Source organism: Halichoerus grypus, chromosome 3 (genome assembly GCF_964656455.1).
Source record: "Halichoerus grypus chromosome 3, mHalGry1.hap1.1, whole genome shotgun sequence".
In the NCBI taxonomy this organism is placed as follows: domain Eukaryota; kingdom Metazoa; phylum Chordata; class Mammalia; order Carnivora; family Phocidae; genus Halichoerus; species Halichoerus grypus.
In genome coordinates, this window is record NC_135714.1 from 204,312,737 (window position 1) to 204,325,291 (window position 12,555).

General features: G+C 40.0%; 1 protein-coding gene and 1 pseudogene across 2 annotated transcripts in view; one reads left to right on the top strand and one right to left on the bottom strand.

Moving 5' to 3' along the window:
- Nucleotides 1-12,555, top strand: part of CSMD1 (CUB and Sushi multiple domains 1) — a 2,059,737-nt gene that overhangs the window by 620,122 nt on the left and 1,427,060 nt on the right. The window lies entirely within an intron of this gene.
- On the bottom strand, nt 12,323-12,453 carry LOC118544038 (U4 spliceosomal RNA; annotated as a pseudogene).

Below are 12,555 nucleotides of genomic sequence, written 5' to 3' on the forward strand. Positions count from 1 at the left end.
ACCCCTGATGATGTTATTTTGTATCATACATCAATGAAAAGTTTCATAGTGAATACATGTGTTTTAGTATTTATCGCCCTGTCCAGGTTTTCCCTGGAAACATTCCGATGATGTAGGATAAGGGAGAAAAGAAGATGTAAATTAGGATATCTAAGCCAAGAGTGTGCTATCTCACTTCTGGCCTATGGATCTGCATGTTCCGTGACAAAGAACAGGGATGCATTAAAGTCTGTGAGATGAGAGATTCTGGGATGGCCATGGAAACTGTGATGACTTTGAACAAACTGGGATCAATGAGAAAAGATGGAAAGAGTCATCCTTGCCACCTTCCAGGCTTTAAATGGTTCTCATGCCCAAGAGAAGTCAGGCTTGCACTGTGGTGGTTCCAGACATAAAGGAAGGAAAAGGCATAAACACACAAAGGCAGATTTTTGACCCATTAGCAGAAAGGACTCTTTACTGATTCAGTTGTGCATAGACCCTAGAGGCTCGGTGTGAATCGATTTGGACTTGGTATCTCTGACATGCCCTCCTATTCTCAGATCCTAAACTTTTAACTTACCAGGCATAAAACCCACGGCTGTTACTTCCTAATCATGTTTTGTATTTTGTGTGATCCTGGCAGATATGCTTTTGAATGACAGTAAAGAGGATTTGTTGACAACTGTCATTCATGACTAAAACATAAATCTACAACTTTCTGAAGTATCTGAGACTCTTCTTTTTAATTCTTGTAAGCTTTTGGATTATCATATGAAATAAGTTGAATGAATATGCCCATTTTAACTGAAATAAAGTACTATTGCCTCAAGACTGCCTCTTTGGGAAATCCCTTCGTTGCTGTAGCTTTTCATTTTAATTTATTATAACTATTTTTTATATTAAGTCCTTAAAGAGTATTACTAAACATTTAATATTTTTTAAACCATCTTAAATTTGTAAGTCTCTTCTGTGTGTTGTAAAAGATAAGCTCACATGGAAGAGATTTTCAGTGAGCAATTGTGCAAATATGATGCTAAAATAGGCCGAATTTCCTGATTATGTAGATCAAACACACTTTGACATTTGGCTTTGAATCGTGACTTGACTATTGTAAAATATTTTGAATTACTATTTAGGAAAAACCGGAGAAATGTTTGCACCACTGAATATAGGTTAATATAGGACTTATTACACATTTTTTAAAGACTCAGTATCAAGCATTATAGTTAGTCAATTTTAAAATAATCCACTCCCACAGTTTGAGTAAGTAAGAGCTGAAATTTACATTATTTAAATTTGTTTAGACAAAGTGATTAACACTGTGATACCTCCTATCCACCAGATGGCATTCTGTTAGCTCATATTCCAAATTAAGAACTTCCCCTTCAGTCTGTTTTATGAAAAGCTCCAGTTTATTCCAAACCCAGCAATTGCCTTTTTAATTTTTTCAAACATTTTATTTTTTTATCTAGATATACCACCAGCATCTTAAATAGTCTATTTCAAATGATGCCTATTACTGCTACTCCAACAAATAATATAAATCATCACACATTACTCTTCATGATTTTCTTTTTCTTTTAGCAATAGCACATGCCTGGAAGATTATTTTTACCATTAACGATACCATCTGGGCTTCAAAATTTGGTGCTTTCTTTTTTTCCTTAAATCCCAAGACCCAGAAGATTCATTTTATTCCAACCCTTCAGTCAAGCCTACTGTTTTCACCCTAATGAAAGCCTCCATCAACACTATCTTCCTAGCTAGCTCACCATCTGCACCCCTTGTCTGCAATATATTCTCCAAAAACAACTGTCAGGGTAGTCTTCCTAAGACTAAACACCTTGTGTGATTTACCATGGTCTCTCTGCTTAAATGTAAACTATTTACCTGCCACGTTAGGTCTTTCTCTACTCGGGGTCCTCTTTGCTCTTCCAGACTTGTCTTTGAATTCTCCTATAGAGACCAACAACCAATAGGATGAAGATTCTCTGTCGGACATTGGGATGCAAGATGGATTTTGATGGAGAGGTAAAGAATGTCTGGTGCTGGACATTTGAGAGGAAGGAAAGCAATGGCTAGTGAAGGAAGCATTTCAGATTCCTGGGCAAAAATCAAGATTCCCACTGAGGCTGGAGAACAGCCAACATAATAAGGTGCCATAGTGAGGGCAGGATGGAGCTGACTGATAGGGAATCAGCAGTGAGACCAGACCGGAGGAATCATTATGATCAAAGGACACAAAGAAAAAAAACAGAGAAAATCAGCCAAAAGGAAAGAAGATGTGGTGGAATGGGGACTCTGAATTTCAGGAGGGACGGATATGCTTAGGTGTCATAGAAACCATCTGGGAAATGGGCAAATTGCATTTCTGAGATCATTCTGTCCTTTGCAGGATGGGTAAGTTCAGGTGTAGGTGAGGCTGGAGACCGTGTTGTTGATTTAGGGATGATGGGAGCACTGCTCCTTTTGAGCTGGAGCCAAGAAAATCACTCTGACCAATAACAAACATCTACCAAGGAGCTGAAGTGTCCATGAGAACTTTTTCGCAAGTTCTATCTAAATAGTACACTATTGAGAGCAATTTCCGTAAAATAATTTTCTTCCAGAGTGTAATATTAATGAACACTTAGGCTAATATTAATATATTAGCCATATACTTAGGAAGAGGTTTTCTTTTTAAAATTCTGTAATTTTAGTGTTACAATTTTCAAGTTCCACTTTGGTAAATATTTGGTATGGTGACGTTTGACTTTGGGGGAATTGGTGATTTATCTTCATAAAGGAAATCATTTTATCCACCCTATGTTTCTCATAGGGTATAGTTTTTACTAGGTTTCCCTCACTCTGATGATTTGGTTTCTCAATCTGGGATATTTCTGTGAACAATGAAGTATGGCGATGACTCACGTACAGTAAATCCAACAAACATCTATTAAACACTCCATGTTTAGGGACCCTTTGTTAGGATCTGAAGTTCAAAAATGTTTCTGGTTTGAGCACTCTGCCAGTGTCATGGCATTAGGTGTCCTGGAATAACATAACAGAGGACAGATTACTCTATTTTTTTTTAAAGATTTTATTTATTTGAGAGAGATGGTGGGGGTGAGGAGCAGAGGGAGGGAGACAAGCAGACTCCATGCGGAGCAGAGAGCCAGACCTAGGGCTTGATCTCACGAAACTGAGATCATGACCTGAGCCAAAATCAAGAGTCGGGTGCTCATCCAACTGAGCCACCCAGGTGCCCCTACTCTACTCTATATAATACCGGGCGCCCCTATTCTACTCTGTATAATGTTAGGAACAACTGTTGAATTCATGGTGTCCAGGTAAGCTTCATGAGAATGAGGGCATGCATATCTTAAATGCAGTTCTAGACATTCTGAATCATAATTTCTCTAAGTACATAAAAAAAAATACTTTCAACATGAACTATTCTTCACTGACTCAGAGATTCTCCACACCTATGCCCCATTCTTTTCTACCCCTTGGAAAGGGGCGTGGGCTCAGTAGACTGTGGTGCTTAGGATCTTGTTCCATGTCCTCTGTTAAAATACTAGGTCAGTGCAGCTAACCCGTGAACAATGTGGGGGTCAGAGGCACGGACCCCCGTGCAGTGGAAAATTCATATATGACTTTGACTCCCCCAGAACTTAACTATGATATACTAACAGCCTCCTGCTGACCAGAAGCCTTACTGATAACATCAACAGTTAACGCATATTTTGTATGTTGTGTTATGTATATTATAGATGTGTTATATGCTGAGTTGTTACAATAAAGTAAGCCGGAGGAAAGAAACTGTTGTTAGGAAAATCAAAATGAAGATAAATACATTTACTTCACTGGATGTATCAAAAAAAAATCTTCACATAAATGGACCCTTGTAGTTCAAACCTTTGTTGTTCAAGGGTCAATTGTAATTTGAATTATATAGCCCTGCACATCATCTGGAGTTAAGCTGAAATATTATGAAACAGAGGAATCATCAGGTTGTGAACATTAATACACATAGAAACACAGAACAGAGGATGGTAGTATTGTTTAATTGTGGAACAGCTGTTACTCCGGAATCCTACTGCTTAAATGGGGTCTGGAATATTCCCATAGTTCACACTGAAGCCACTGATGTGCACCCAGATGCTGGGACCTCTCAGTTGTTTCTATAAGCCTTCCTATATGCCATTTAGATGATAAAATGAGTGTGCACCTGCCCACTTATACACAATGTAATTTTGAAGCATTGAATAGTTCTGAGCCTAGAGTTCCTCCTAGACAAAATGTGGGAGGTGGTCCTGAGGATTCCTTGAGATCATTTTAAAGCATCTGAAACTTGGAGTTGCTAGTTTCTTCTTTCTGTTAGACACAAAAAGTTAATGGATCCAATAGTGTGAAAGCATAAAAAATAGTAAATTCAAACCAATTTCATTTATATCATGTATGCTAAAAGCTGATGTGCAAATTTATTTTTTTCTACACTTAAAAACCATAGTATATATCCTTCTTAAGATCTAATGGATATCCAAGTCTTTTACCTTTTTCTCTTGAGGAATTTATACTCAAAGGGGTATTTATTATAGCTATTCAGTAGAGCTTAAACGATGAGCTGGGAGCAGAGAGCGTAGGTATGAGTGGAGAGTTAAGGGTCTGGACTGCAGCCTAATGAGGTCAGCTCCAGGGTAGTTCAGAGTAACTCCACCCTACTTTCTGGAGAAAGAACTCAGTATGCCTTACTACTGTTAGGTCAGTAATCTTGATGTCTTTGGTAATGTTTGTTTAATGGAATTTAGTTTCTTTTTGAAGGGAAATCTTTCATTGTGCCCAATGCTATAATAGTACCATATGCAAAAATACATATTTTACTTTGTCCAATATGTCTTTAGATGACTGAGGTTTATTCTGTATTAATTATGCCACCATCTGTCAGTGAGAACATAAGTATTCTGAAGTCCTGGTTTTGGTATCAGATAAAAGAAATTCAAATCCCGTATATACCATCTTTTTGAGGGACCTCAAAAGACAGGTTCTTTTATTTCCTACAGTCGCATCTAATAGAATATTTCTACACATATTTTCTTTCACATAATGACCACGAGTCTTGTACACTCTGTAAGAACGAAGCAAATGAGTCAGTCAGGGTCGACCAGGGAGAGACAGGGTACTGCTGAGCCTTGGTGAGTGGGAGGTGGAAAACATGAGATGACCAGCCCCCTGGAGAGAGACCAACCAGAAAAAACATCACCTTCAAGCCTGATGTCCATGCGTGACAGCGTCAGCTTTGGGAATGTCAATGTGTTAAAATCTTACACACCCACAGTGCAGTTATCAAAATGTTCATGTTGACACATTATTATTATCTAAATTCTGAGATTTCTCCCATTTTCCTGCATCACTTTTCAGTTCCAGGCTTGCATCCTGGTCCCAATGTGACAGTAAAGCATCACCTCTCCTTGGTCCCCTCTAATTTGTGTCTGGTCCTCTGTCTTGCCTTGTCTGTTATGACCTTGACAGTTTGGAAGATTACTGATCGCTTACTTTATAGAAAGTTTCTCAATTTGGGTCTGTCTAATGTTTTCTCATGATTTGGTTGAATTGTGTATTTTTGGCCAGAATACCACAGAAGTGATCAATTCTTTCCACAGGCACGTGATACCAATATGGCTTTTCACTGTTGAAGCTGACCTTGACTACTTGGTTAAGGTGGGGTCTGGGGAGTGACTCCACTGTGAAGTGACCATTGTTTCTCTTTAAAATTAATGAACCTCTTGAGGGAGAGACTTTATTACCATCCACATAGCCTATTAGTCCTCAAACTTTTTCTTAACATTTTATTTTGACCAAAGATATCTAAAACTTATTGAAGGAAAGTGTGAAGTTGAAAGAAGGAATAGTTACATTGTAGCTATTGTATATTAGAAGAGAAAGAATGTGTGTATGAGTGTGTGTGTGTGTGTGTGTGTGTGAGAGAGAGAGAGAGAGAGAGAGAGGAAGAAAGGGAATAATTCAGAAATTTCTCTAAATCACACCATGTTTATTCTTATGTTTCAGATCAACTTGTATGCAAATGATGAAGCTAATTTCTCAGGGATATATTACACCTATGTTAATTTAATGTCTGATACTTAATCAGCACCTAGTAATTCATAACTACTAAAGACTTTGCATGCCTTACATAGCATAGAAGATTTAGAACAATTTATTTTCAAATATGAATAGAGAGTAAAGTGGAATTTTTTTTAAAAAAAACCTCACTACTCTGGCGCCCGGGTGGCTCAGTTGGTTAGGCAACTGCCTTCGGCTCAGGTCATGGTCCCGGAGTCCCAGGATCGAGTCCCGTGTCGGGCTCCCTGCTCAGCGGGGAGCCTGCTTCTCCCTCTGCCTCTGCCACTGCCCCCACTTGTGCTCTCTCTTACTCTCTCTCTCTCTCTCTCTCTCTCCTCTCTCAAATAAATAAATAAATAATCTTAAAAAAAAAATAAAAACCTCACTAGTCAATACATAACACAGTTAATCTGTTGGAATCCGATTAGAATCATACAGTACCTAGAGCATACATGATCAGTGAAAATGTGTACCACACATGATATGCCTTCAGTAAAATTGGGCTTCTGGATTTTTCATCTACTTCACCTGCAGAGCTTGTAATCAGATGCATAGTAGGAGTTACAATTGCCTATAGTTTAGAAAGAACACAAACAAGGGAGTTACAAATGTATTTAAATATTGTTGAGAGCACTCTAGAATTCTATCATCATTTGCCACAATCAATATTGTGAGTGTCATACCTAAGTACCGTTCTATTAAAGTATTATACGGAGTAGCTCATGATCATTTGCTTACCTCTCTTAAGCACTGCCACAATTATAGAAGTGTACTAATTAGGGCAAAAATACTCATTCACACAAAGAGATAATTTGGTAGTATTTAGATTTTAAAAGGTGCCGTACTCCATAGTGTCATAGTTTCTGTGAGCAGAGCAGCCTGAGAAATATTATAAATCCAAATTATGGAATAGATGAAATTTTTAAAAGCTTAGTAAAAAGACATTTACATATTTAGCTAAACAATAACCTTCTAAATGATTTCACCAAGCTCCTAGTTTTACAGAAGATAAAGCTGAGGCACTGAGAAATTACCTGGCTGGTCCCAAAGTGACTGAATCAGCTCTATGTCAGGTTTTCCTGTGTCTGAGTGTGATCTTCATGTACTTTTTTTCTTTTTTTAATTTAATTTTATTATGTTATGTTAATCACCATACGTTACATCATCAGCCTTTGATGTAGTGTTCCATGATTCATTGTTTGTGCATAACACCCAGTGCTCCATGCAGTACGTGCCCTCTTTAATACCCATCACCAGGCTAACTCATCCCCCAATGCCCCTCCCCTCTAGAACCCTCAGTTTGTTTCTCAGAGTCCATCGTCTCTCATGCTTCGTCTCCCCCTCCAATTCCCCCCCTTCATTTTTCCTTTCCTGCTACCTTCTTCTTCTTCTTTTTTTAAACATATAATGTATTATTTGTTTCAGAGGTACAGATCTGTGATTCAACAGTCTTGCACAATTCACAGCGCTCACCATAGCACATACCATCCCTAGTGTCTATCACCCAGCCCCCATCCCTCCCACCCCCCACCACTCCAGCAACATGTACTTTTAAAATAAACCCAAGTCAATTTGTTAGAGATGAGGGTTAACGCTCACCTCACATGGCAAAACAAAAGAGATCCCAAGTCGTTTAAATACAGTCATTAAAAGAGAAGTAAAAGAAGGTTCCAGCACGGACGCTGCCCTCCTCCGCACATGCAGCCCCTGCCCCGTCCCCGTGAGCCTCTCCACCGACCACCAGCTTCTGGGCCCTGGCAACACCCCCTCCTCCTCTCCCTCCTTCTCACCCCAGAGGTGAGTGCGGCTTTCTGTAGTTACTGATCGCTGATGAATTCTCTTCCCCCTTTGCTCTCTCAGCTCTTCCAAAGACATGTAAGCAATTCCATGCATTAAAACCCCACTGTTTAAAACTCATCAAATGCAAAATAAAAGAGAAATGGCTCTACGTCAAAATTCACAAGGATGCAGAATTAAATGCTTAAAAGCAGTTGAACCAATGGTAAAGGAGAGAGCTCTGAAATGAATTACGTCCGTCCCATTCATCACAGGACCCCTGTAACTGCATGCAGTTCTTCCTGCTTTGTGGGTGCTCAGGAACCATATGCTGGGTGAAGGCGCAATCATTAAATCAGCTGTATAGAAATCTACAGCAGCACGTGAGCAACCTTAATGTCAAGTAGGTGTCCAAGTGTGTGGTACACAAACTCTTACAAATGAGAAATGATGTAGCTGGTCAAGGGCATCAGCATGCAGATCGGATGAGAAAACATCTCTGCTTATCAAACTTATTGAAACTATCTCAATGTTATGAATAACAATGCAAGTTATAATCAAGTTTGCAGAGATTTAAAATTTCATATGCTAAGGAGAGTGTTAGGGTCCCCTCACTGTTGGACGCTGTTGGGTGGGGATATAAATGGTCGCAGCATTTTCGAACAGAAGAGAGCATCATCCATTGTCCCCTAAAAAAGTATCAGACCACCTAACACAGTGGGATAGCAACAACAAATAGGCAGATATATAACATAACATAACATAAAAATTATTAGATATGTAACAGAGCAAATGATGACACATCTGCATATAGAATTTTTTAATGAGTTTATTTGAGAATTTAAAATGAGTTTACAGGGCGCCTGGGTGGCTCAGTTGGTTAAGCGACTGCCTTCGGCTCAGGTCATGATCCTGGAGTCCCGGGATCGAGTCCCACATCGGGCTCCCTGCTCAGCGGGGAGTCTGCTTCTCCCTCTGACCCTCCTCCCTCTCATGCTCTCTCTATCTCATTCTCTCTCAAATAAATAAATAAAATAAATCTTTAAAAAAAAAAATAAAATAAAATAAAATAAAATGAGTTTACAGAGTTGGCAGAAAATATGCTGAAGTAGAGGTCATGAATGGCTGTCAACAGCAGGTATTTCAAGGAGATGGGATGATAGCTAATTTTTATTTCTTTCTTGAAAATCTTCTGACTTCCTAAATTTTCTGTAATGGCTACAGGTCTTCTTCTTCTTCTATTTTTTTTTTTCTCCCATCAGATTAAACGATATCAGTACATTCATTGTCAGATGTGGAAAAATGACAGGGGAGATGGTTGACAAAAAGAGCCCACTGAAAATAAATTCTTTTGCCATGATTGTTAAGTGTACTTTACGTTGCAGCATAAATTCAACAACGTATTTCCATTTCTTTTGATATAGAGAAGTGCTACATAGTTAGGATGCATTACATTATGGAAATGTGCCTGTCTAGCTTCAGAGCAGATATCAAGACCGGAGGGCAGGCATTTTCTACCAGCGATGAACTTTCGCTGCTGAAACGCCGTGGAGTAAACAGTGGCAGAGGGGCCTCCGGGCTGCCTGCCCGACATGTCCCTGCAGAGTCAGGAGCGAGGATGTCGGGCAGGATCCAGAGGGCATTTTGCCTGCGTTCAGATTTGCAGCCGAGTTTCACCTATCTTTCCTTCAGATAACACTGAATGCTATTTTGATTTAAAACAAACACACAAACAAACATGAAATAGTTAAAAATGCAAGAAAGTGGCAGAGAGAGGCCAAATGGGCAATAAAGTTGTTCAGCCAGGGTTCTGCAGGGACTCGGAGCCTACAGCACCTGTCTAGATGTGCACAGAGAGGGGTTTAGGATGAGGGTCTCTCTCACAGGATTATGGACTCCGAGAAGTCCCGCCATCTGATCTGCAAGCTAGAAGCCGGGGGCCTGGGGAGCAGCTCCAGTCCAAGTGGGAAGGCTTGAGATCCAGGAGCTCTGACGTCGGGGGAAGAGGATGGGGGCTCTCAGCTCAAACAGAAAGAGTCAATGCCCCTTCCTTCCCCTTTCTCTTCCATTCTGGCCCTCAGTGGATTGGATGACGCCCACCTGCGCCGGGGACGGTCTTCTTTACTCACTGTACTGACTCAGTTGCTGATGCCCTCCAGAAAAGGCCTCATAGACACACCCAGAAATAATGCTTTATCAGCTCTCTGGGCCTCCTTTGGCCAGTCCAGCTGACACAGGACATTAGCCACAGGACATTAGTGACAGAGATAATGCAGCGGGGACAGTGCAGGGAGACAGGGAGGGGGACCCCGACGGTGAAAATGGAGACAACTTGTCTTTACGGCTCTGCCCTTCATTTCTGGCTCCATCCCCTGGCTCCCAGGGTCATTCTTTCCTGTCTTTCCATCTGCCCTGCTCCATGGCCACTATTCTGTGTGGTTCAGCCAGTGACCCTCAGGCCTCTAGGGAAGCTGCCAGTTGGAGGCTAGTCCCACTAAGATGTTGGCTACGGTGTTTTAGGATAAAAACTTTTATTCTAATGGTCCCGGGTATTTGCCAGTCACGGAGACTGGCTGAGGTGGTTTTTAGAAGCTCAGCAAGAGTACAAATTCATGCCTACTATAATGAAAAATAGCTAAAAATAGTGCCCCCTTTTCCTTTCAGAAGTGTCCCTGTTTGGACGATGAATAGCATGATTACCCTCACCCTAGACCATGAGCCCCATTGTTTTGGAGACATGACACTGTGTTTTCCTCAAATCACTGAGTAGGTAATTGCATATTCTCTATCATCAAAAGACCATCTGAACTGTCTCACGTACTCATTCTTGGAGACTCTGAATATTCCTTTTCTTCATTATTTGACCCTAATGTTGTATAATTACATGTTAGGTACAGTTAAGGTTTTATGGCAGCTCATCTTAGATCCTATTACCGTGTTTTAACCTCTCTGTGGCCATTGTTTCTGAACAAGCTTGTCACACCTACCAATAAACATGTCCGAAAATGTGACCCACTCCAATCTATCCGTAGCAGGCCTTGGATGCTCACAAATCTCTCTTTCTTTCTTAGTTTTGTGATGGTTCTTCAAGCTCCTCAGACTGAAAACCTGGGACATGTTGTTGATTCTTATATGACTTCATTCCCTTCAGCCCACCTTTGTCTCCAAATCACCCTGAAAGGCCCCGCCTTTCATTCCCGCTGTGGCCCTTCTAGCCAGGATCCATTACTTAAGGAAGAATCACTCCAAAGTCTTCCCTACTCACTCTTGTTCCATTCCAGACACTGACGGATGTCTCATAACTGCTTTGTCCTCTAACCCCCTAACCTAAAAATGTCAGGGTGAAAACAAGCTTCCCTCACCTTGCTTTCAAGACTCTACGTGTTTCTTTTTATGTCTTTGGTGTTTCTTCTCATTTCCTAACAGCATGAGTCACTTCAATCAGGCTGACAAGCCCACTTTTTTCTAGACTTTCTGTGATCACTCTCACCTTGGGCATGCTAGCTGGTAAGCCGGGTCTTTTTGCTCTCCAAGAGAGATTAATTCCCATTTCCTCCACAAAGAGTTTTTGGGTTACTTGAGCCCAGGGTGACTTTTCTTTTTTTTTTTCCTGATATCCTTCAGTACCTATAATCTAACTGAGCTTTATACTAAAGTAGTTATTTCTGACTTGAATCTTTTGATATGTCTCTTATTTTGGTTTGCTTTTTTCTTTCTCAACTAGAAAACACTGTGAATGTATATGTTGTAACAGTGGTGATGTTGGGGTAACCACTGTCAATCCTCTGTCATGTCTAGTCCTGTATGTAGCTTATGGGGGTGACCTCAAAGGAGAGGGGTAGGGGGACACTTGTCTAGCAGGTGGGTCAAGAAAGTGACAGATGCTAATGCTATGTTTCTATCATATGTGTGCTTGATGATTGATTGTATTATCGATGTTTCAATTCAACGTGGTCATGTCATTTCCCTGAGAATTTTTTTGGGTTTTCATCATAGTGTATTGGTTTTCCCTTAATAGTATTTATCGAGTCTATTCAGAAAAGACACCCAAGCCTTTTAAATAAATAAATAAAGTGAGCGTTTCCTTCCTAATGCCTCATTAATAGCTTCTGATTTAAAGGAAAAGAAAAAAAATAAGCATTTGCATGTATCTATATATAAATGAAATATCCCTTGGCTAGAGCCCTATCTTCCAGGGTTCCTTGCCTACAACAAATCCATCAAAGAGGGAAAGGGCCCTAAAGGAAATCCTGCTAATAAGATGACACAACATTCCCTCCCTGGAGGGAAAAAAAAGAGGATAGAGGATTTCCTTCTAATTTAATTAAAGTGAAAGCTTTTATTAAAGTATCATAGCTCCATAATATTTTTAGAAATCTTTGCTATGTTCAAGAATCACTCTTGCACATAGGAAAATTAAATAAGATGAAATTAAATGATAATAGTTGAGGACTTAATAGAAATGAGCTGATGATGCAGTAGTTCTGTAAGTTTTTTTTTGAAATAAACTTAGTTTTTGGAACAGTTTTCAATTAGCAATAATCGCGCCTCAGATAAACCTCATTGGCTACGATACTGCAACCGTGCAAAGCTTGGAACAGTTTCCAATTCATAGAGGAATTTAGAACGGAGGTCTCATATACTCCCTGCTCATTTTCTTCTGTTATTAGGATCTTACAGTAGGAATTAATAAAC